This window comes from Eptesicus fuscus, chromosome 12 (assembly GCF_027574615.1).
Source record: "Eptesicus fuscus isolate TK198812 chromosome 12, DD_ASM_mEF_20220401, whole genome shotgun sequence".
NCBI classification, from domain to species: Eukaryota; Metazoa; Chordata; class Mammalia; order Chiroptera; family Vespertilionidae; genus Eptesicus; species Eptesicus fuscus.
Window position 1 is genome coordinate 32774183 of NC_072484.1, and position 24977 is coordinate 32799159.

Below are 24977 nucleotides of genomic sequence, written 5' to 3' on the forward strand. Positions count from 1 at the left end.
TGTCCTTTCTGTGACTTTCAATTCTCCTTGGTCTACTTACCCTAGACCACCACCTTATACCGGTAGAATGTCTGTCTCCTTCCTAAATCCATGTGCTCTCTCTCTCTTTTTATTCTCTAATCATACTTTCCTACTGGTCAAGAATGTGCCTTTGCCCTGGCCAGTGTGCCTCAGTTGGTTGGGCGTGCTGGGTGTCATCCAGTGCACCAATGGTTCGATTCCCGGCACAGGATGGGGTTTCAGGTTGGTCCTCAGTAGGGGCCGTGCGAGAGGCAGCAGATCGATGTTTCTCTCTCTCATGTTTCTCTCATTGATATTTCTCTCTCCCTTCCTCTCTCCATAAAAATCAATAAAAACATATTTTTAAAAAAGAATGTGCCTTTGGCCCTGACCGGTTTGGCTCAGTGGATAGAGCATTAGCCTGCAGACTGAAGGGTCCTGGGTTTGATTCCAGGCAAGGGCATGTACCTTGGTTGTGGGCACATCCCCAGTGGGGAGTGTGCAGGAGGCAGCTGATTGATGTTTCTCGCTCATCTCTGTTTCTAACTCTCTAGTCCTCTCCCTTCCTCTCTGTAAAAAATCAATAAAATATATTTTTTAAAAATGTGCCTTTGAATTTCTTCATTTTTGATGCTCCTTGGAAAAAGCCAAAAGGTCAAAACTGATAAATGGTAGAGTTGGATCTCTCAAGTTCATGAACTTTGAACCCACACTGTGTTCCCTGGGCCCAATACTCACTGGCTGTGCCTTGCCCAAGACCCCACAGCTATTAGTGGGAGAGCTGAGATCTAAATCCGGATCTGCCTGGCTCCCTTATCCCGTACTCCCCAACCCCCGTATGGAATCTTTAGTTGCCCTTTAGTATAATCACCATGCTTCTCCTACATGACTCTTTCCCACATTTTACTCTATTTCACTACATTATCAACTCTCCCACAAGAATTGTGAGATCATCCAGCAGGAGTCATGCCAAATTTGTGGATGATAAAACTGAGGCTCAGAGAGGGAAAGTGACTTGACCAAGGCCATTAGAATTGGTTGATATTGCAGGTAGTCTAGAGATGAGGGAAGCCGGGTCTGGCCTGGTGTGGTGGCACTGAAGATGGAGAAAGATGGATAGACAGGAGCAATATTTGAGAATTAGACTAAGGGATATGCTGACGATATGCTGACTAACTGGATGTGGGGGTGAAGGAGAGGGAAGGGAAAAGAATGATTCCTAAATTTTTGGCTTGACTGACCAGGTGGACCCTAAATGGGATCTCAGTAGCAGCTTGAGATGCAAGTCAGATAACTGATGTGAATGCTCTTTAGGAAAGGTCAACCGGTGGCTGAAGTCGTGCGGAGGGACCAAGGCAATGCGTTCCATTTTTAAGATGGGGAAACTGAGGCACCAGATACCAGCGGGTGGAGTCAGGTCACATTGCTCTCTTCTCACACTCCTTAGTTGGGTGAAAGACCAAGCGTGTTGGGCACCTACCTGTCCCCGCGCCGCCCCGCCCCGCCCCAGCCCCGCCCCGCCCGGCCCGGCAGGCTCTCCCTGTCCGCCGTCCGGATCCCAATAAAGTTATTGAAATTGACAGTGGTTGCTAAGGAAGTAGGTCGCGGAGCCGAGTTGCCAAGGAAGTGAGCGGCCGCCGTCTCTCCCCATCCGGGGCAGTAGGGAATGGCTGAGCCCGGGATTTGCCGCCTCCGCCGCCGCCGCCGCCGCTACCGCCCGCTCTCGGCTGCCGCCGCAGGTGAGCCGGGGAGGAGCCCGGAGCCGCGGGGCTGGGCGGTCCCGCCGCCGCCCGGGACCTTCGCGGAGGCCGCGCTGGCGCCGCCGCTGGCTGGGCACTCCCCGCGGGAGCATCCTCTGCTCTGCCTCCCGGGCATCCTCCGGCCGTTGGGTGGCCTCGCCCCTCCATCCATGGGTGGAGGTGCGGCCAGACCCCCAGATCCTGCAGCCAGCTGTTGGGGTCCGCTCAGGTGTTTGGCTGTGGTCGGGACCCAGGGTCGGAGGGAGGCGGGGAAGCGAACTCCTGGGGTCCGCACTCGGCGCTGCTCCCGCTCACTGTGTGACCTTGGACGAGTCCCCTTCCCCTCTCTGGCCTCGGTTGACCTGTTTGGCCAAGGGGGTGCCAACACTTGCTGCTCAGAGTGACTAAGACGATGAGGCGTGCATGTTGAAAGTGCCCTAAACGAGGAGAGGGAGAATTCTTAGGGCGCCCTAGCCGGCGGGCCAAGAATCCAGTTTGAAGTCTGAGTGTCTGAGTTTGAGACTGAATCTCCACTTAGTAATTGTGTAGCCTTGACCTTTTCTTTATCTGTAAAATGGGTTAATGAACCACGGTGGGAATCCAGAGTACCTCAAGCATCCTGGCACCATAGTCAGTGCTCAACACCCTATTATGAGGCATGTGAGATAGTTTGGGCAAGGCTGCCAGGAAATGACTTTGAGACAGGTAGGATTTAGATTTGTAGAGTGCCGGCTCATATGGATATTCCTATCCCCAGTTTTACTTCTCCATTCTCTTCCGAGCAAGGGAGGTGGTATGGACTTTGCAGGTAGCCCTGGCAATGGAAGTCCCGAGTCAGGTCCTTGTAGATGGCCAAGGTTTATGGGGGCCTTACTTTCTACTTGGGTCTTGTTGACCCTTCCAGAAGAAAAAGGGTATCTTATGTCTTTTGGGAAGTGCTTAACATTTGTAATACCTGTTTACAAGTATATGATTAAGAAGCATTTTCAGGAACACCATCTCATTTAATCTTCACATAGACTTTTCCAGGTAGGTGGTGATTTTATCTCCATTTCACAAATGAGGAAACTGAGGCTCAGAAAAGTGAATGACTTGCCTAAGGATCTCATACCTATTGAGTGATGGAACAGGACACCCAGGTAAATCCTGTATTTTCTCCCCCATACCCTGATGTCTCTGATTTCTCAATGGTAGCTGTTACCAAGCCACAAGGGTGTTCTTTTGTTACTCTAACTGCTGTGGCTAGAGGCTTGTCTGCCAGTGGCAAAGAAATCAGATCTTACATAAAGCTCCATTTAAATAGATACGTTCCAAAGTGTGAACCTCAAAATGAGCTGGAATGTTTAAAAGAGGGCTTCTCTGTCCCTCAGTCCCCTCCTCTTTAATGAGAGGAGCAGGCTAGATGATATCGGAAGGCCCTTTCAGTGCTGTTATGCAATTCTGATTGCATGCTTGTGGCTTAAAAGCATGGCATCAGACTGCCTGGGTTTAATTCTTGGCTCTGCCACTTCCAGGCTCTGTGCCACTGAGCAATTTACTTCACCTCTCTGTGCTGCAGTTTCCTCATCTGTAAAATGGGAATAATAACAGTATGCACCATATTGGGCTGTTGTGAGGGTATATTTGAGCCTAATACAGGTAAAATGCCTGGAAATTTTGGTAAATGTTAGCTATTGTTATGTAGGCTTAACATAGCTCCTGCATATTCTAATTGATTGGTGAATAAAACAGGAGCTGTCACAATATTATACAAATATCAGCATTATGACAGGATTGTCCCAGGAACCTGCAATCTCATGCCAGACTGGGTTGCAAAGGAAGATGAGAGTTGTTGATAGGATGCCATCATGGATTGGTAGCTTGACTTCCAGTTCAGTAAGTGTTTATTTAATCCAGGCGTCCTCAAACTACGGCCCGCGGGCCACATGCGGGTGTTTTTGCCGTTTTGTTTTTTTACTTCAAAATAAGATATGTGCAGTGTGCATAGGAATTTGTTCATAGTTTTTTTTTTTTTTTAAGTATTTTTTAATATATTTTATTGATTTTTTACAGAGAGAAAGAGAGAGGGATAGAGAGCCAGAAACATCCATCAGCTGCCTCTTGCACACCCCCCACCGGGGACGCGCCCGCAACCAAGGCACATGCCCCCGACCGGAACCGAACCTGGGACCTTCCAATCCGCAGGCCGACGCTCTATCCACTGAGCCAAACCGGTTTCGGCGTTCATAGTTTTTTTTAAACTATAGTCTGGCCCTCCAATGGTCTGAGGGACAGTGAACTGGCCCCCTGTTTAAAAAGTTTGAGGACCCCTGATTTAATCCCTTTATGCCAAGCAGAGTGGAGGATGTGAAGATCAGCCACATCTTCCTATTGCTCAAGGACCTCAGAGCTTAATTTATAAATGACTAGTTAGGAAGCAAGGTGAGAAATGACAGTGGCCTTCCAGGGCAGTGGAGATGGTGTAAGTGGATGTGTTTTGGAGGTAGAACCAGCAGGAGGATGGTTGGGGGATGAGCTAAAGAAATCAAGGATGCCGAAACCGGTTTGGCTCAGTGGATAGAGCGTCGGCCTTCGGACTCAAGGGTCCCAGGTTCGATTCCGGTCAAGGGCATGTACCTTGGCTGCGGGCACATCCCCAGTAGGGGGTGTGCAAGAGGCAGCTGATCGATGTCTCTCTCTCATCGATGTTTCTAACTCTCTATCCCTCTCTCTTCCTCTCTGTAAAAAAAAAAAAAAAAAGAAAAAGAAAAAAAAGAAATCAAGGATGACTCCTGGGGTTTTGGCTTGAGCAGTTAGGTAGGTGTTGGTGGTGCCATCTGCCTCTAAAATGATGAAAGCACTTTTTGGTAAGGTGCCCTGTGAGGAAGAATTAGCGATGATTCATTCTGAACCCCTTGGAGGAGAGGCATAAGGTATAAACATCCTATCTTTTAGTCTGTGGGGTGGAAATCCCAGATTTCATTGCAGGAGGACAGCCAGGTGCTTCTTGAAGGCTCCACCGTGGACATCCATAAACCCTTCATTTGAAGTTTGGCTCCTTGTCAGCTTATGGAGTGGCAGGTATGGGCTTTGCCTCGGTAGTGTCCATCTGTCTCGTGCTGTTGGCGTTGCTGTGCTGACTCGAGATCTTGGCTGATGAAGGCTGGAAGGAGGCTGGCCAGGTCTGGGAGAGCAAATGGAATCACAAGTGAAGCTCACTGTCCCTGCCAGAGTGGTTCTTTCCTTGGCATCGAATGACATTTCTAAAGTTTCAGAGCTCTTGATTTGAGAATACCTTGAAAAGCTGTTGTGTTCTGCCAGAATTCCTAGAGGATTTTTGAATGAAGCAAGGGAATTCAAGCTTTCTTTTCATAAATGGTAATACTTGCATGTGTAAATTTAGGAGTTACAGTGTTGGAAATTCAACATTGTGAATTTTAAGACTAATAATCTTACCACCTCCACTTGTATAGTTTTGTTTGCATTTTAGAATGCTCTTTTGTCTGCATTTTCATTTACTGCATGTTCAGTCAGTTGAGATCATGCGGGATATGTATTATCCTCAGTTAGCAGATGAAGCATTAAGATGCTGAGAGATTATACGTTTTTATCAACAGTATTAAATACCTGCTAGGTGTTGGGTTAGGTAGATCCTTGCTGCTCAAAGTGTGTTCTGCACGAATGTCCTCAGAGAGCTTTTATTTTAAAACTAGAGGCCCGGTGCACAGGTCCTGGCCTGTGAGGACTGGGCTGAAACTTGCTCTCTGACATCCCCTGAGAGGTCCTGGATTGTGAGAGGGCGCGGGCCAGGGATCCCACCTGTGCACGATTGATTGGGGAGTGAGGAACCGCAGGAGGGCTCCAGGGCGTGTCTGGCCAGTCTCGCCCAGTCCCTATCGGCTGGACCCCAGCAGCAAGCTAACCTACCGGTTAGAGCGTCTGCTCCCTGGTGGTCAGTGCACGTCATAGCGACTGGTCCAAGGTCGGACACTTAGCATATTAGGCTTTCATTATATAGGATAGGATATTTTTTAAAATTGACTTTATAAAGAGAGGATGGGAGAGGGAGAGATATATGGAAACATCAATCAGCTTTCTCCTACATGCCCCCTACATGGGATCAAACCCTGACTGGAAATCGAACTGGTGACCTCTTGGTGCATGGGACGATGCTCAACCAACTGAGCCATACCAGCCGGGCCCCTGAGAGCTTATTTGAAATGCAGACTCTAAGCCTAGATTAATACATCAGTCTGTATTTTACCAAGACTCGACCCCTCCACTCCGAGTGCTTCCTGTGCATATTAAAGCTTGAGATGCACTCAGCTGGTAATAAGTAGCAAACCCAGTGATAATGACAATAAAAGTAATAGGAATAGCTAACGTTTATTGAGCCAAGCACTGTTCTAAGCACTTTCCATATGTTGTCTCACTTAGTCCTCACAGCAACCCTTTGGATACTATTGTGATTCCCACTTTCCGGAAGAGGAAAGTAGAGGCACAAAAAAGTCAAATAACTTCCCCAGACCTGCTGACCCCAAGTCCATTGCTCTTTCTGCCACTCATTTGTTCATCTGTTTTTCAGGTGGGCAGTTCATTCCTGATGTTTTGTTAAAGGCCTTTCTCTTCTGTACCTGGGTAATGAACTTTAAATGCTGATGAAAAAGTGGCTTCAAAGAATGAAAAAATCAGGGGAAAAACCCTTGAGTTATTTCAGTGTAACTATGGGTGTCAGTTACTTGACTGATAGGTAACAAACAGATACCCAGTATGTAAGATGGACTACCTCTCACACTTCTTAGCTTAGCGGTCTCACTCTGGGCAGAAACAGCTGAAGCAGGTAGGAACTGTGGGCTTGTCTTCTGAATCACTCAGCGCTAAACTGTTTTTTTATTCTGGCGATAATATCTACATTGGGTGAGAAGAGGGTGGCTAAAGTCCTATACCACCCTCTGACTAATTGCAAAAGATTCAATTTTATAGTGCCTTGCTTTTCCCTCTCTGCCCTGTGGACTCCTTATTTTCCTTTCAACATCTCCTTATCTCCCCAAAGTCTTAGAATTTCTTGATCAAGGCCTATGCCATCCAGGAAATTTTGGTATGAAAAGGCAGTGGGATTTGGTTGGAAGCATGAATTCTAATAGCAATTCTGCCACTGGCTGTGTGACCTGGAGCCAGTAACTCAACCTCTCTGGCCCTGGTCTCTATATATGTAAAATGAGGACATGAGCCAGCCTTCCAATGTCTTTCAGCCCTTCCTGAAGACTGAGCTTTGAATTGGGTGATATTGTCTTCTTCGTTGGTGGCTGCATGCTGGGCTTGCTCCAAGACCTTCAGGAGTGAGGATTTTAGAGCATATTTCTTGGCAGTCCGAGATAATCTTACCAGCATCACACATCTGCACTGAAGCTTGGGATGTTCGAGTTTAAGGCTTCGTTAATCATGGTGACACATGTGTCTCCTCACTTTGTCACACTGATTGCAGACATTGAACTCCTCGCACACAGGCAGAGCTATCTTTAGCATGCTGGTTTATTTAAATGATAGTTTGCATTAGAAAGCACCAGTGATCCTTGTGGTAGGTGTGGTTTTATTTTTAAACTTGTTGGCAAGATATTTGCAGCACTTGCATTTTGTCATATTTGAACATAGCGTGTAAATGGAAGTGAGTCCAAGTGAAACAGAAATTGTAATAGATTATTGGGAGTTGAGATTTGACAATCTGTTACCTATTCTGGGATCTTTCATAGCACCTTCAGCAGTGGTTTCAGGAAGGACTTGCATTGGGGCTTTTGTGGGTGACATAAACAGAAACTGAACGCTCAGAGCACTTGCTGCAGCAGCGTAGTGGATTGCAGTAATCATTACTTTATAGCACATTTCAGTAACCTAAGCAAAAACACCTAGCTAGTAAATCATAAAAGATTCCATTCCGGTAAGGTAAAATATCAGCTCAAGTTACTTAAGATAACCACAGACGATAGTTCTTAGAAATACTTACTGGTTTTGCAAGATCTGCAATAACGAGTCAGGTTCTAGCCTAAGAAATAGAAGGTGTTTTTCTTTCCTTATTTCTTCAATTGCCAGCATTAAAAAAAAAAAAAAAAAAGATTATTATTATATTTGTTGTGTTAATCCTCACCCAGGGATATTTTTTCCATTAATTTTTAGAGAGACTGGAAAGGAGGGGGAGAGACACAGAGAGAGAAACATCAATGTGAGAGAGACACATTAATTGGTTGCCTCCTGTACATGCTCTGTCCTGCAGCCAGGGATAGAGCCTGCAACCAAGGTACGTACCCTGGAAGGCTGAGCCTACATTGCCACATGAGATATCAATAAAGTGCAAATAGCCATAAGTGACCTAAGTGACATTTTAAAAAAGTATATTTTTATTTATTTCAGAGAGAGGAAGGGAGAGGGAGAAAGAGAGAGAAACATCAATGATGAGAGAGAATCATTGATCGGCTGCCTCCTGCATGCCCCACACTGGGGATCAAGCCTACCACCTGGGCATGTGCCCTGACCAGAAATCAAACCGTGACCTTCTGGTTCATAGGTCAACACTCGATCACTGAGCCACATGGCTGGGCAAGAGTTATTGCCTTTTAAATTATTTTGGTTCTTCTGACTATGTCAGAGAGAATATTTGTTTAGTTCTAGCCTATTTTTTAACACTTGCTAAGCTGGCTTTTTAACCAAGAGAGATCAGGTCGCAATGTTAGGGAAACTAAAGCGTCGAGATAGAATTTAGTGACTATGTTGTGTGTCCTTATATTTATTTTTACAGTTACCTTCTACTTGCACTGTGATACTGATTTTCCATTCATGGTAGGGATATAAAGTTACTTTTTAAAAATAAATTTGTATGAAAAGAAAGTAGCTTTCAAGAAAACCTCAAGTAAATAATAGTACAGGTAGTGCCCAGATATGGCAAAATTGTGAAGAGACAATCCGATGACTGACATTTAGGACATGCTGGTGTAGAAAAAAGCCATGAACTTTGGAGCCAGTTAGACCTGGTTTCTGCTTACTTTGCCACTTATTAACTCAGTGTGCCATGTTACTTCCCTCTCCAAGTCTGAGGTTTTTTCCTCCTGTAAATTGAGTCAGGACAGAAGCACCTCCTGTGGGCCAGGCACTGTAATGCTTGTCCCCCTCTGATCCTCACGCTGCTCCAAGGTGCAGGCTGTTGGTACTCCCATTTCACAGAGGAGGAAACGGGCTCAGAGGGGTGGACTTGCATGGAGCTCTAGAACTAGGAATGGTAGGCCTGGGCTTCATTCCCAGGTGTGTCTGAATCTTTTTTTGTTATTCCAGGCCCCCTCCCTCTTTTAAATATAGATTTTGCTCTGGCTCTCTACTGAGGTGAGGAGCAGTCTGACTGAAATGAAAAGTCATTTTGCCTAACTGGTGTGACTTGGTGGTTGAGCGTCGACCTATGAACCAGCCTCGACATGCCTGGGTTTTGGGCTCGATTCCCAATAAGGGGCATGCAGGAAGCAGCCAATCAATGATTCTCTTTTACCCTTTGTTTCTATCTCTCCTTCACCCTTCCTCTCTGAAATCAATAAAAATATATTTTAAAATGAAAAGTCATTACACACACCCATGTTCACTACAGCATAATTTACAGTAGCCAAGAGATGGAAGCAGCCCAAATGTTTATGGGCAGATGAATGGATAAAGAAAATGTTATTTGCTAGTAAATACAGTGGGATATTATTTATTCTTAAAAAAGGAGATCTTGCCCTGACCGGTTTGGCTCAGTGAATAGAGCGTCGCCTGCGGACTGAAGGGTCCCGGGTTTGATTCCGGTCAAGGGCATGTACCTTGGTTGCGGGCACATCCCCAGTAGGGGGTGTGCAGGAGGCAGCTGATTGATGTTTCTCTCTCATCGATGTTTCTGACTCTCTATCCCTCTCCCTTCCTCTCTGTAAAAAATCAATAAAATATATTTTTTTAAAAAGGAGATCTTGCCGAAACCGGTTTGGCTCAGTGGATAGAGCGTCGGCCTGCGGACTGAAAGGTCCCAGGTTCGATTCCGGTCAAGGGCATGTACCTTGGTTGTGGGCACATCCCCAGTAGGGGGTGTGCAAGAGGCAGCTGATCGATGTTTCTCTATCATTGATGTTTCTAACTCTCTATCCCTCTCTCTTCCTCTCTGTAAAAAATCAATAAAATATATTTTTTTAAAAAGGAGATCTTGTCACATGCTATAATGTGAATGAAACTTGAAATAGAATGATGGTTTCTGGAGCCTAATGAGGGGGAAAAGGGAGTTGTTATTTGATAGGTAGAGTGTTTCATTTTGGCAAGATGAAAATGTTCTAGATATTGTCCTGGTCAGTTGCTCAGTGGTTAGAGCATCACCCCTTGGACCAAAGGGTTTGATTTCCAGTCAAAGGCACGTCGTACCTTGGTTGCAGGTTTGATCCCAGGCCCTGGTTGGAGCACGTATAGGGAGGCAATAATTGATGTGTCTCTCTCATGTTGATATCTCTCTCTGTCTCTGTCTCTCTCCCTCCCCCTTCCTCCCTATCCTCCTCTCTTTCTTAAAATCAATGGAAAAATAGCCTCGGGTGAGGATTAAAAAAAAAAGCATATTATCATAGTCATTAAAATATTATTTTTAAAAAGTTCTAGATTTCTATTATACCACAATGTTGATATAGTTAATACTGAATTGTATACTTAAAAATGATTAAGAGGGTACATTTTATATTATGTGGGTTTTTCACTACAATTAAAAATTTCAAAAGTTAACAGAAAAAAGAGAAGCCATTGGCCAGGACAACTTTTTTTTTTTTTTAAATATATTTTATTGATTTTTTACAGAGAGGAAGGGAGAGGGATAGAGAGTTAGAAACATCGATGAGAGAGACACATCGATCAGCTGCCTCCTGCACACCCCCTACTGGGGATGTGCCCGCAACCAAGGTACATGCCCTTGACCGGAATCGAACCTGGGACCCTTCAGTCCGAAGGCCGACGCTCTATCCACTGAGCCAAACCAGTTAGGGCCAGGACAACTTTTTATAATGGAAAATCTGAAGCATACATAAAAGTAGAATAGTAGAATGAACCATGGACCCATTTACCCTGCTCCAGCAGTTATCAGCATGTAGTAATTTTGTTTCACCTATAACCTCCCAACAACCCCACCCTACCCCTGATTATATTGATCCCAGACAGCATATAACTTTATCTGAAAATTTATTGCCTGGCTCTCAAAGTAAGAATATTTTTTAAAAAATACAACTTCACACCTAAAAAGGTAACAACAATTCCTTAACACCATCTAAGATCCAGTGTTCAAATTTCCTTGATTGTCTCATACGTTTTTTAACAGTTGGTTTGTTTGAACCAAGATCCAAAAAGGGTCCCAATCTAGGGTCAGATGTTGTATTTGATTGATTAAGCCTCTTAATCAGAATGTATATACATATGTGTATATATATATATTTAAAAATATGTTAATATGTTTTTTATTGATTTCAGAGAGAGGAAGGGAGAGAGAGAGAGAGAAACATCAATAATGAGAATAATTTTTTTTTTTAAATCTCACCTGAGGATATTTTTCCATTGATTTTTAGAGACAGTGGAAGAAAGAGGGAAAGACAGAGAGAAATATCAGTGTGAAAGAAACACATTGATTGGTTGCCTCCTGTATGCGCCCTGACCAGGGCCCAAGCTAGGGAGGAGCCTGCAACTGAAGTATGTCCCCTTGACTGGAATTGAACCCAGGATCCTTTGGCCTACAGGCCAACCCTCTATCCACTGAGCCAAACTGGCTAGGGCAGTGATGAGAATTATTGATTGGTTGCCTCCTGCAACGCCCCCTACTGGGGATCAAGCCTGCAACCCAGGGATGTGCCCTGACTGGGAATGGAACCAGTGACCTCCTGGTGCATGGGTTGATGCTCAACCACTGAGCCACACCGGCCGGGCAATCAGAGTGTATATTTTTGTTGTTGTTAATCCTTACCCGAGAATATTTTTCCATTGATTTTTAGAGAAAGTGGAAGGGAGGGGGAGAGACAGAGAGAGAGAGAAACACTGATGTGAGAGAGACACATCGATTGGTTGCCTCCCACACCCGCCCTGACCAGGGCCAGGGGATCGACCCTGCAACCGAGGTATGTGCCCTTGACCTTGACCGGAATCTAACCCGGGACTTTTCAGTCCGCAGGCCATGGCTCCATCCACTGAGCCAAACTGGCTAGGGCCAGTGTGTATATTTTTAGCAGAGAAACAGCTTCATTTCTTTCCTGGATTAGTACATGGAATGAGAAGTTCCTGGCAGGAAGGCTTTTCCAGCTTCATACCTTCATGGTGGTCATACCTTCATACCTTCTGTGTATCAGGGTTATGTAGACAGTGGGGTGCACTGTTAGTGAAAGGATAAATGGGACAGCCTGGGGGAAAGGTAAGATGGTGCCCTCTGTCAAAAAGGAACTTGTAAGTATTTAAATGTCTAGGAATGGATCCTACTAATTACTCCCACTGGTAGCTAAAGGTATATGTTTAAAATACTCACTGCAGCATTGTTTGCAGTAGTAAAAAAACTAGAAACCATCAGAAGGTCCCTTAGTAGGAGACTAATCAAATATGTTATAAGACAACCATACTATGGCATCTGGGCAACTATTTTAAAGGGGAGTGGACTGTCTCCAAGATCTGTCAAGTGAGATAGAGAATGGTGCTGCCCTGACAGGTTTGCTCAGTGGATAGAGCATTAGCCCTCAGACTGAAGGGTCCTGGGTTCAATTCCAGTCAAGGGCACGTACCTTGGTTGCAGGCTTGATCCCGGCTCTGGTTGGGACACATGCAGGAGGCAAGATATTTCTCTTTTGTTGTCTCTCCCCCTCCCTTCCACTCTCTCTCTCTCTCTCTCTCTAAAAAAAAAAAAAAAAAAAAAAAAAAAAGTGAAGGAACAATACAGGTACATTAATGCTTGCTTATGCATTGACTTTCTCCCAGGGGTAAGAGGAATATTTACTTACTTGTTCACTGTATACTCACACATACAGCTAGAATTGTTTTTATTGTTTTAATTATGCATATATTGATGCACAGTGCATATATGCATATGTGTGTGTGTTTTAATGTTTTTATTGATTTTAGAGAAAGAGGAAGGGAGAGGGCGAGGGAGACAGAAACATCGATGTGAGAGCAGAACATTGATAGGCTGCCTCCTGCATGCCCCCATCTGGGGATCAAACCTGCAGCCCGGCCATGTGCCCTGACCAGTAATCGAACTGGCAACCTCTTGGTGCATGAGATGATGCTCAGCCAACTGAGACACACTAGCCAGGGCACGTGTATGTTTTAAAAATAAGTTTATATGTGGGTTTTAAATAAGACAAACCTGCTTTTGAATCCTGACTGTTCCACTTAATTGCTGTGTGACCTTGGCTAAATTAATTTCTCTTAGCCTCCCATGCTTATCTTTAAAATAGGGCTAATACCTATTCCTCATTAGGTGATTTTGAGGATTAGAAGAGGAATACACATTAAGCTCTTGATATACTGTGAGTTGTGACTATTGAGTACAACAAAAGCCCAGGCCCACATTGATTGTGAATGAGAATTGTCCTCTAGACTTGAATATATATTTTTATGGATGTATTCTATGAATGTTTCCCAATTGGATACAAAAAAGGATTTCTTTCCCTCTTTTTCCTCTTTGATAAATGCTTTCTTTGTTTGCCTGTTTCAGTCATCAAAAAACAGGGAATGCATGGCATCAATTTGAATTCAGGGCAGGCATTTATTTGTTCATGTTTCTTGTCTGTGACCTTCTAAGTTTCTTTCCAGATAAGTAGCCTAAGATACGTAAGCTGAAATCAAGCTGCTAGACATTATCCCCAAAGAAAAAAATGGCTTTATTGCCATCTCGCCACTTGATATTAAAAAACAAAATACAGGCACCTCTTAACACGGCCAGAGAAAGCCAAAAAATCACTTGCAAGCTCACTCCCAGAGATTAATATAGCTTGCATTTCCTGAGTTTTGTTACACATTTTGTGCTAACTAAGCATTTAACATTTATTAGCTTATGTATTCCTTAGAATGGTTCTTTAATGTAGGTGTTATCAGCCCCGTTTTATAGAAGAGGTTATGATTTAAGTAACTTTCTCAAAATTTTATAGCTAAGTGGCAGAGCAGAAATTAAAACCCTGACCTGTTGAACACCAAAGCTCCTGCTTCCACGCTGACTTCACAGTCTCCCCCACATCTTTCTCTGCACATGCTCGTGTGTACATGTAAGCAAATCTCACCATGGTAACTCTTCTGTGTTGTTTTTTTTTTTTTTCACTCAACAAGATGTCATGAACATCTTTCCATATGTAAATACCAAGATGTATGTTGCTATTATTTTTGTTGCTTTTAATCCTCACCTAAAGATATTTTTCCCATTGATTATTAGAGTGGAAGGGAGGGGGGCCTCATCGATGGGAGACAGACACATTGATTGGTTGCCTTCTTCATGTGCCCCAACCAAGGCCAGTGATCAAGCCTGCAACTGAGGTACATGCCCTTGACCAGAATCGAACCTGGGACCCTTTAGTCCCATGGCTGATGTTCTATCCATTGAGCCAAACTGGCAAGGGCTGCTATTCTTAATGAATTCATAATTTCCCATTGTAGAGATATGTCATAATCTAACTGGTCTCTTAATGATGAGTATTTAAGTGGTTAGAGATGGTGCTATGATAAACATAAACATGGACATACATTTTGCACATCTTCAGCTATTTAATGATGTTCTTAAAATAATTCCAAGAAATCGAGTTGCTGTTTCAAGGGAGTATTACATTTCCATTATTATACTTTACAAATAATTTGTACCAGTTTGAGATGCTGTGGCTCTTGTATGAATAAGGGACAGTTTGAAAGTTTCTAGACAGTTCACACAACTGCTTGGCTTATAAAAAAAGATGACTTTATGTTTATAAACAGTGCCTGTAATAACAACAGAATATATTTTATTAGTCTGTTTTTTAAAATATATATTTTTTTATTGATTTCACAGAGGAAGGGCGAGAGAGAAAAACATTAATGATGAGAGAGAATCATTGATTGGCTGCCTTCTGTCCACCCCTATTGAGGATTAAGCCTGCAACCCTGGCATGTTCCCTGACCAGGAATAAAACCATGACTGCCTGGTTCATAGGTCGCCACTCAACTACTGGGCCACACCGCCCCGGTTAGCCTGTTATTTTGACATCTTTGCTCTGAGCATCTTTTCAGGCTGAGGCTACCTGACATGCTACATTGATATTAGAAAGTTAAAGATTGCATTGCTGTAGGCCTCATCGGAGCTCTTTTATGAAGCTTCACCACAAAGTTTTGCTTCTAGGACCCTTTATTCATCAGTTATATTCATGGTGGTAAAAATGGACAGATGAAAAGAGGAAAATGACTTTCCCCCCCCAATATATTCTAGTGATTTTTTACAGGGAGGAAGGGAGAGGGATAGAGTGTCAGAAACATCGATGAGAGAGAAACATCGATCAGCTGCCTCCTGCACACCCCTACTGGGGATGTGCCTGCAACCAAGGTACATGCCCTTGACCGGAATTGAACCTGGAACCCTTGAGTCCGCAGGCTGACGCTCTATCCACTGAGCCAAACCGGTTAGGGCAGGAAAATGACTTTTAACACCTGGATATCTATATCTATCTTCCTTCTTTCCTTCCTTCCTTCCTTCCTTCCTTCCTTCCTTCCTTCCTTCCTTCCTATCTATCTATAAAAGGCTAATATTCTAAGTGTCTGACCTTCCGACCAGTTGCTATGACGCACACTGACCACCAGGGGGCAGACACTCAACGCAGGAGCTGCTGAGCTGCAATGACTTGGCAGTGGTGGTTCTCAGGTGACGCACCCTGAAACCAGAGAGGAGGGAGCCTGATTCCTCGTGGGGCCCTGCAATGATTCCACCTTAGGCCGTGGGTTATGTTGTTGCTGGGGCACTGTCAGCCCTGAATCTGGTTTACTGCACACTTGCTTTTGCATTCCACACCCTGTATGACAGCAACTTTGCAGAGTGCCTTCTTGCACTCCAGGACCCCTCATGGGAATGTCAGAAATCCGGTTTCAGCTGATCCGCACAGGCCAGGCTGAGGGACCTGCTCACTCCGAAGACACTGGGGAGGGACTGCGGGAGGTTGGCTGGCAGGGAGTGTCCAGCCCATCTCGCCCAGTCCTGCCCCTCTGGCCACCTTCTAATTAATTTCCTTTCAATCCGTGCACTGGGTCACTAGTTAGTTTATAATTTCACAAAACTTCCATCACTTTCTTCTAATTTTATTTTACTGACTGGGTAATATATTCATGATTCAAAATTCAAGAAGGTGCAAAGAGTATACAATGAAAAGTCTCTTCCACTCTTGACCCTCAGCCACCCAGCTCTTCTCCCTACAGGCCACCATTGTTGTTATCTGGCTCTTGTACATCCCTCCAGATAGATGCATTTCATGCACATATAGAACTATGCCCTCAACACAAATCTTAAATCCTCTTAAAGTTCTACAGGGCAGTGATGTTATTTTTTAACTAGAGATGAATAATCTTGTTTTGAAAATTGTGTTAACTCCCATTGTGATAACTGGCCATCTTGGGACACAGGAACCCAGAGTTGACTTTCTGTCATGGTGTGGTTCATGGATTGCAAACAAGGAGTTCTGATACTTCAAAACAATTAGCAGCCATTGGACAGAGAGTAGAAACCTGCACAGGGCGTTGGTTTGGACTGGGAGTTGCTTTTCTCTTCTTGCCCCAGTGCTGCAGTGTTGTTTTGATTGCCCATGTGATCTATGGTTTGGGCTGCCTTTCAGACACTCTGAGTCCTTAAAACTCCAAGCCAGGGAGTTGGCAGGCGGTTGCCTGGTCTGATCTTAGAGGACATTGCATTGGAATGCATTGATTAAAGATGCATTAGTGTGCACTCTGTGTGCCCACAGATTGCTCCTCCTTGCAGGGTTGTTTCTGGTGAATTGCCAGGCCTTTATTTTTTCCCATTTGAAGATACCACATGCTCATTAAAGAATATTTAGAAAATACAGAAGTGTTGAAGAGCAGGGGAAATCACCTGTAGATCCATCATCCAAAGTGGACTACTATTGATGTTTTGATGTCTTATTTTTATTTTATATATACATATTATTGATTTCAGAGAGGAAGGGAGAGGGAGAGAGAGATAGAAACATCAATGATGAAAGATAATCATTAATTGGCAGCCTTCTGCACGCTCCCCACTGGGGATCGAGCCTGCAGCCCAGGCATGTGCCCTTGACCGGATCGAACCTGGGACTCTTCAGTGGAGGGTTTGTTTGTTTTTTGTTTTTGTTTTTTAAATATATTTTATTGATTTTCCACAGAGAGGAAGGGAGAGGGATAGAGAGCTAGAAACATCGATGAGAGAGAAACATCAACCAGCTGCCTCCCGCACACACCCCACCGGGGATGTGCCTGCAACTAATGTACATGCCCTTGACCGGAATTGAACCTGGGACCTTTCAGTCCGCAGACCGACGCTCTATCCACTGAGCCGAACTGGTTTCGGCTGTTTTGTTTTTTATTTATTTATTTATTTATTTATTATTATTTTTTTAAATATATATTTTATTGATTTATCACAGTGAGGAAGAGAGAGGGATAGAGAGCCAGAAACATCGATGAGAAAGAAACATCGACGAGCCGCCTCCTGCACACCCCCCATTGGGGATGCGCCCGCAACCAAGGTACATGCCCTTGACCGGAATCGAACCCGGGACCCCCCAGTCCGAAGGCTGACGCTCTATCCACTGAGCCAAACCGGTCTCGGCTGTTTTGTTTTTTAGAGAGAAGAAGTCAGGGAGGGGGAGAGGGAGAGAGAGAAACATCGATGTGAGAGAGAAATATTGATTGGTTGCCTCCCACGCGCACCCTGATGGATCGGACTCGCAACCTGGGTATGTGCCCTTGCCAGGGATTGAACCTGCCACCTTTTGGTGTATGGGATGATGTTCCAAGCAACTGAGCCACACAAGCCAGTTTTTTGTTTTTTTTTAATGTAAGCCATGGTTGGATGGCTCACTTGGTTGGAGCATTTTCCCATACACCAAAAAGTTGAGGGTTTGATACCTGGTTAGGGCGCATCCTAGGTTGCGGGTTCCATCCTGGTTGGGGCACATAGGGTAAGCAACTATTGATGTTTCTCTCACATGGATGTTTCTCTCTCTCTCTCTCTCTCTCTCTCTCTCTCTTCACCCCTCCCTTCCTCTCTTTAAAAACCAATAAAAACATATCCTCGGGTGAGGATTAAAAAAAAAAGTAAAATGGGTGGGATTTTTTTTTTAGAAAATTTATTCTTTAAAAAAACATATTTTTTAATTGATTTCATAGAGGAAGAGAGAGAGAAGCATCAATGATGAGAGAGAATCATTGATCAGCTGCCTTCTGCAAGCCCCCTACTGGGGATTGAGCCCACAACCCAAGCATGTATCCTGATGGGAAATTGAACCCTGACCTGTTGGTTCATGGATTGACGCTCAACCACTGAGCCACACCAGCCTGGCTATTTTGAACATTCAGAGAATAAATAGGAAACAACTGGAATTGACAGTTAACATTTTCTTTTATTTACTTGCAGCCTCATTTCCCTTTTTTATTCTCTTGGAAGAAAAATGATAAGATATTATTCATAAAATGGAAATATTCTTCCCACTTCTAATCCCATTCTCCACTCTTCATCCTGTCCAATATAATAAATCATTATATATCCTTCTATTCCATTATTTTTACTTATATGGACATGAACACAGTAGTGTTTTATGTTTTTCTTTTTTTGTTGTTTTATGTTTTTAATAATAATTATTTCTCTACTAGAGGACCAGTGTACAAATTCGTGCATGGGTGGGGTCTCTCGGGGTGGCCTGCTTGTGGGGATCGGCCCACAGTCCAACACCACCTGCATCTCCTACTTGCCGCTCCCGCTCATCCCAGCCCCACTGCGCCTGCCGCCCATACCAGTGCAGCAGTGTGAGCCCTGCGACTAGCGCCCTCCCGAGGGGAGTGGCCCCAAGAGGTCCCAGATTGTGAGAGGGCACAGGCCAAGCCGAAGGACCCCACCATTGCACAATCAGGGTTGGAGAGGGACTGCGGGAGGGCTCCAGGGCGTGTACAGCCCATCTCACTCAGTCCCGATCGGCTGGACTCCAGCAGCAAGCTAACCTACTGGTCAGAGCGTCTGCCCCCTGGTAGTCAGTGCACGTCTTAGCGAGCAGTTGAGCGGCCTTAGAATATCATTAGCATAGTATGCTTTGATTGGTTGAACAGTTGACCGGACGACCAGACACTTAGCATATTCGGCTTTTATTATATAGGATAGCTTGCTTCTTTTACTCAACTTGTTTATTTATCCACTAGAGGCCTGGTGCACAAATTCGTGCACATTGAAAGGAAATTAATTAGAAGAAATATTTTAATATCGCTATTTGCCCTTTCTCTATAATAGAAGTGTCAACCAAATTCATGAGTGACAATGACAGATCGAAACACACACATGATTGGCACCATCAAGAGCTTTATATGTATTGCGCATGTGCGAGTCAACTTGGCCTTTTATAGATACATAATAAGCTTGCTTAATTAGACCTGCTTTCTGATTTAGCTAAACCTTTTCCAGCCCAGTGAAGCACCCCAATTTCTCTTTCAGGTAATTGTCAGCAACATAGCAGTAAATATCAACATGAAGCAGATTATTATTGTAGATCACGCAGGGAGAACAAAGGGTAAAATATTTAGCTGCAGCAGTGTTTGACTATATTCTACACAGTGACAAAACCTGAAGTCATTTTCAAGATCCACCATTTCTTTTTTTCAGTTGGGTCAAGTTTCTAAGCTTTCTAAATCTTCATTTTCCAACTAATGAAAAGAAAATAGGATTCTAACGAGTGTCCTATCTCCCTACTCCAGGACTTCTGTGAGGATCAAATAAGATGAGGCACAGGAAAACACTTCACACACATTTGGTTAAAGTGTGAAATGTTTGCACCTGGCTGTAAAGCAAGTTGTGTTCCTGGGCTGAAGAAACTGTAAGGAGGCTAGTCACTAGGGAGAGGAAGCTGGGCATTATTACATGACATTATTATCCGGCGCCCACAGCCACCATTTCAGGGCTGGGCTGGACTGTGGACTGCATTTTGCACTATGGGGTCTTGGCATGTCGGCTGTGATTTGGTGGGCTGTCACTCCAGGGTGGTGGTGGGGCCTGTGTCCCACTTGGGGGAAGCCGAGTTTTGCTTTGTGGGTGCCCGGTCCATGGTGCCATTTCTCTGTGCACATCATGGCAGCTCCTGCATTGAGCATCTGCCCCCTGGTGGTCAGTGTGCATCATAGCAGACGGTTGGACACTTAAGTCTTTTATATATATAGACTAGAGGCTCAGTGCATGAAATTCGTGCACTGGTGTGTGTGTGGGGGTGTCACTCAGCCCAGCCTACACCCTCTTCAATCTGGGACTGCTGGCTCCCAACTGCTCACCTGCCTGCCTGCCTGATTGCCCCTAACCGCTTCTGCCTGCCATCCTGATCACCCCCTAACCACTCCCCTGCCAGCCTGATCAACACCTAACTGCTCCCCTGCCAACCCGATCGCCCCCAACTGCTCTCCCCTGCAGGCCTGGTTGCCCCCAACTGCCCTCCCCTGCCGGCCCGGTTGCCCCTAACTGCCCTCCCTTGCAGGCCTGGTCGCCCCCAACTGCCCTCCACTGCAGGCCTGATACCCCCCAACTGCCCTCCACTGCAGGCCTGGTAGCCCCCAACTGCCCTCCCCTGCCAGCCTGGTTCCCCCCAACTGCCCTCCCCTGCCAGCCTCGTTCCCCCAACTGCCCTCCCCTGCCAGCCTGGTTCCCCCAACTGCCCTCCCCTGCTGGCCTGGTCCCCCCCAACTGCCCTCCGCTGCAGGCATGGTCGCCCCCAACTGCCCTCCCCTGCAGGCCTGGTCCCCCCCCCCTCCCCTGCAGGCCTGGTCGCCCCCACTGCCCTCCCCTGCAGGCCTGGTTGCCCACAACTGCCCTCCCCTGCTGGCCATCTTGTGGTGGCCATCTTGTGACCACATGGGGGTGGCCATCTTGTGTGAGGGCATGACAGTCAATTTGCATATTACCTCTTTATTATATATAGGCTGTAAATATATACAGGGTATGGCAAAAGTAGGTTTACAGTTGTTCAAATGAAAAATAGTGCAATAATTAATAAATAACTTAAAATAAACACCCCTAGCTGGTTTGGCTCAGTGGATAGAGTGTCGGCCTGCAGACTGAAGGGTCCTGGGTTCGATTCCAGTCAAGGGCATATGCCCAGGTTACAGGCTCGATCCCCAGTAGGGATGTGCAGGAGGCAGCCAATCAGTGATTCTCTCTTATCATTGATGTTTCTATCTCTCCCTCTCCTTTCCTCTCTGAAATCAATAAAAATATATTGTTTTTAAAAAAGAAAGAAAGAAATAAACAGTGTTTTGCATACTCACTGTTGTAAACCTACTTTTGCACTACCCTGCTATCACTCTAATTCAGTGTTGACAGACTTTCTGTAAAAGATCAGGTAGTAAGTATTTTAGGTTTTTGGGCCATACTGCCTCTGCTGCAACTATGCAGTTATTCTATTTTATAGCTAATGCAGCAATAGATAATACGTAAATAAAGGGTTATGGCTGTGTTACAGTAAAACTTTCTTTACATAACAGGCTGTGGGCCAGATTTGGCCTGTGGGCTGTAGTTTACTGACCCCTGCTCTTAATTTATTTCTTTTAACTACTGAATAGTATTCTGTCTGTATATGAATATATTATGTTTTATTTTTTGATTCCCCTATAATGGATGCTTAGGTTGCTTCCCGTTTTTTTACTATTTTAGCAGTGCTTCAGAAAGCATCCTTACGTGCCTTTGCAAAGGATTTTCATCAAGATAAACACAGCTGTAAAAGTGGAATTGCTAAAGGTTTTTTCTTTTCTCTATTTTAATTAGAGGTAGGCCAAATAAAATGCTTCAGGTAAAATGTGACCAGTTTTTGACCTCTAGCCTAGAATATCTATAGGAAGCCATTAGTTTTGAGACATCAATCCACACCTAGTTCTAGGATTTGAGGTAAGACTCCATGAGAACTAGCAAAGGTGAGGCTGTGTGAATCTAAACAGAAAAGAGTTGGAGAATGGCCTGGAAGAGTGTGGCTGCCCTGAGAAATGTGTAACTGATTTCCTCTGAGGACAAAAGAGATGAAGTTAGCAATTTTTCACGTGCAGTAGCCATTTAAAACAGTGCTTGTTAACATCAGATTGACAAGTTCCAGCAGAAAAAGTATTTAGGATGAAGGTGATGAGCTGCTGACCTGTGATTCCGTCTTTCCTGGCAATTCTGTGAGTTCCTTTAAAGATTTATCACTGTAATTAGAGTGGCTAGAAGAAGAATAAGGAAGGTAATAAAGTAAAGAAAGAGTATCAGGGCATTCTTCCAAGAAAACCCTCTTCTTTGAGGTGGATCCAGAGCAAGATTTTAAGCCCTAGTGACAGGAAATTAAATTAGTCCATCTTCCTGAAATAATACATCAATAAAACATGACTAGTTCAGTTGAGCTCAGTGAGCTCAGAAAAGAAATGGTGTTCTGTATTCTGAGTTGAGATTTAATTAAGGGGACTGGGGCTTTGGGAGTTCCTTCTTTTTAAGAGATTTTTCAGATTATTGTAGGTCATTATCATGCCTTTGTTTTTTATTGTTTTGGAGAGCTCAAAAATATATGAACATCAGTCAGCCTGCTGCAGGCTTTTTTTTTTTTTTTAACAGTCTTGGGGATACATTGTTTTGATAGGTAAAAGCTGGACAGCCCTGCCTCTTCAGAGGTATATAATGCAGAAGAATGGGTCATCTTCATTGACCCATTCCCCATGTACCCCGTTACATTTCTCTTACTCCTTCAAGTCTGGATTCTGTCTAACTGTCCCACGCACTGCAGCAGAGACCTCCCCAAAGGAGGCTTAAGGGCCTGGGGTTTGAGCTTGGCACCTAGACATTTTGTTAAAATGGAGGGAGAGACAGGCAAGGGATCAGCCACAGCTGTAATCTGGGGGCCATTCCCTGGAAAAGAAGAGGAGATGCAGTAAACAGTCCGGCCATTCTAACATCTTCTCATCTGGCAAAATTTTAATAGCATCTAGAAGATGATGAATGAAAGGGCTGCCTTTTACATAGTTTTCTTTCTTTTTTGTAATATTTTTCAATGTGCTTTATTTTCTTTTTTCTAATTCTTTATTGTTGAAAGTATTACATATGTTCCCCCTCCACCCCCCGCCCTGCCCCAGGCCTTTACCACCCTATTGCCTGTGTCCATGGGTTATGCATATTTGCTTACAAGGTTTTTGGTTGGTTACCTTTCGCCCACCCACCCTCCCCTGCCTTCCCTCCAAGATTCTGCGCCCTGTTCTATGCTTCTATGTCTCTGGATCCACTCCATTCATCAGTTTATTTTGTTACTTAGATTCTACTTATGAGTGAGATCATGTGATACTTGTCTTTCTCTGACTGGCTTATTTCACTTAGCATGATACTCTCCAGTTCCCTCCATGCTGTCTCAAACTGTAAGAGATTCTTCTTTTTTACAGCTGCACAGTATTCCATGGTATAAATGTACCACAGCTTTTTTATCCACCCATCTACTTGGCACTTGCGCTGTTTCCAGATCTTAGCTATGGTAAATTGTTCTGCTGTTACATAGTTTTCTTTAAACGGCTTGAGATTTGCTCAGTTGGGGTGGCTCAGTTGATGAGTGTAGCTCTGTGCACCAAAATGTTGCTGGTTCGCTTATTGGTCAGGGCACTTACCTGTACGTGCCCCAACCGGGTTTGATCTCTGGTTGGAGCACGTACAGAAGACAACCAATCATTGATGTTTCTCTCCCCACCTCCCTCCCTCTCTCTCTCCCTTCATGTCCTGGGATGAGGATTAAAAAAAAGAGGGGGTGGCTTGCCCTGGCTGGTGTGTCTCAGTGGTTAGAGCGTCACGTCTGCCTATGCACCAAAGGGTCGAGGGTTTGATTCCCAGTCAAGGGCACATACCTGGGTTGCAGGTTGTATCCCTAGCCCTAGTCAGGGCACATGCAGGAGGCAGCCAATTGATATGTCTCTATCACATAAATGTTTCTCTCCCTCTCCTTCCTTCCCTTCCACTCTCTATAAAAAAAAAAAAAAAAAAAAAAATTAACAGAAAAAATATTCTCTGGTGAGGATTAACAACAACAACAAAAAAATGGCTTGAGATTTACTTCTAATTGAACATTGGTTAGATATTTGGATCTCAGTTTAATCTAATTTATTTTTTTAGGATGATGATTCCCAATGGAAGAAGAGAAAATGTTAGTCTCATGATGTTTATTTTTTTTTTTTAATTTTTTAAAATTTTATTGATTTTTACAGGGAGGAAGAGAGAGGGATAGAGAGCTAGAAACGTCGATGAGAGAGAAACATCGACCAGCTGCCTCCTGCACACCTCCTACTGGGGATGTGCCCGCAACCAAGGTATATGCCCTTGACCGGAATCGAACCTGGGACCTTCCAGTCCGCAGGCCGACGCTCTATCCACTGAGCCAAACCGGTTTTGGCTCATGATGTTTAATGTCTAAAATTAGGGCTGACTGGTAGTCTCTGGAATGACCCTTTGATGGGTCATTTGGATGAATCTGTATTAATTATTTTTTAATCCAGCTTTATGTTAGTTCACAAAGCATTTCTGTCTTTCTAAGTGCCTATTAGTCTCACAAATTTTTTTTTTTTTAGAGAGAGTAGAAGGGAGAGAGACAGAGAGAGAAACATCGAAGTAAGAGAGACACGTCGATTGGTTGCCTTCACACACGCCCAGGAACTGAGCCTGCAACCAAGGTACATGCCCTTAACCCGAATTGAACCGGGACCCTTCAGTCCACAGGCCGATGCTCTATCCACTGAGCCAAACTAGCTAGGGCAGTCTCACAATCACTTAAAGGAAGGACAATGGTTCCTGTTGTACAGATTTTACAGCAAAGGGGGTCAGAGAGGGTAAGAAGTCTTTGGTTCGCCCTGACCCGTTTGGCTCAGTGGCTAGAGTGTCAGCCTGTGGACTGAAGGGCCCCAGGTTTGATTCCGGTTAAGGGCATGTACCTTGGTTGCGGGGTACATCTGAAGTAGGGGGTGTGCAGGAGGCAGCTCATCGATGTTTCTCTCTCATCAATGTTTCTAACTCTCTAT

The 24977-nt window shown here is 44.5% G+C and overlaps 1 protein-coding gene across 2 annotated transcripts in view; it reads left to right on the forward strand.

The window, feature by feature from the left end:
* Positions 1-1651: 1651 nt before the first annotated feature.
* The window catches only part of KIF3B (kinesin family member 3B), a 41663-nt gene continuing 18337 nt past the window's right edge, over positions 1652-24977 (forward strand). The window contains exon 1 of one of the 2 annotated variants that reach the window (XM_008140955.3): positions 1652-1739. The gene's annotated coding sequence lies outside the window, so the exon portion shown is untranslated. Of the gene's footprint in view, positions 1740-2830; positions 2879-24977 lie in introns of those variants that run through there. The other variant, XM_054724447.1, reaches the window with a different exon arrangement.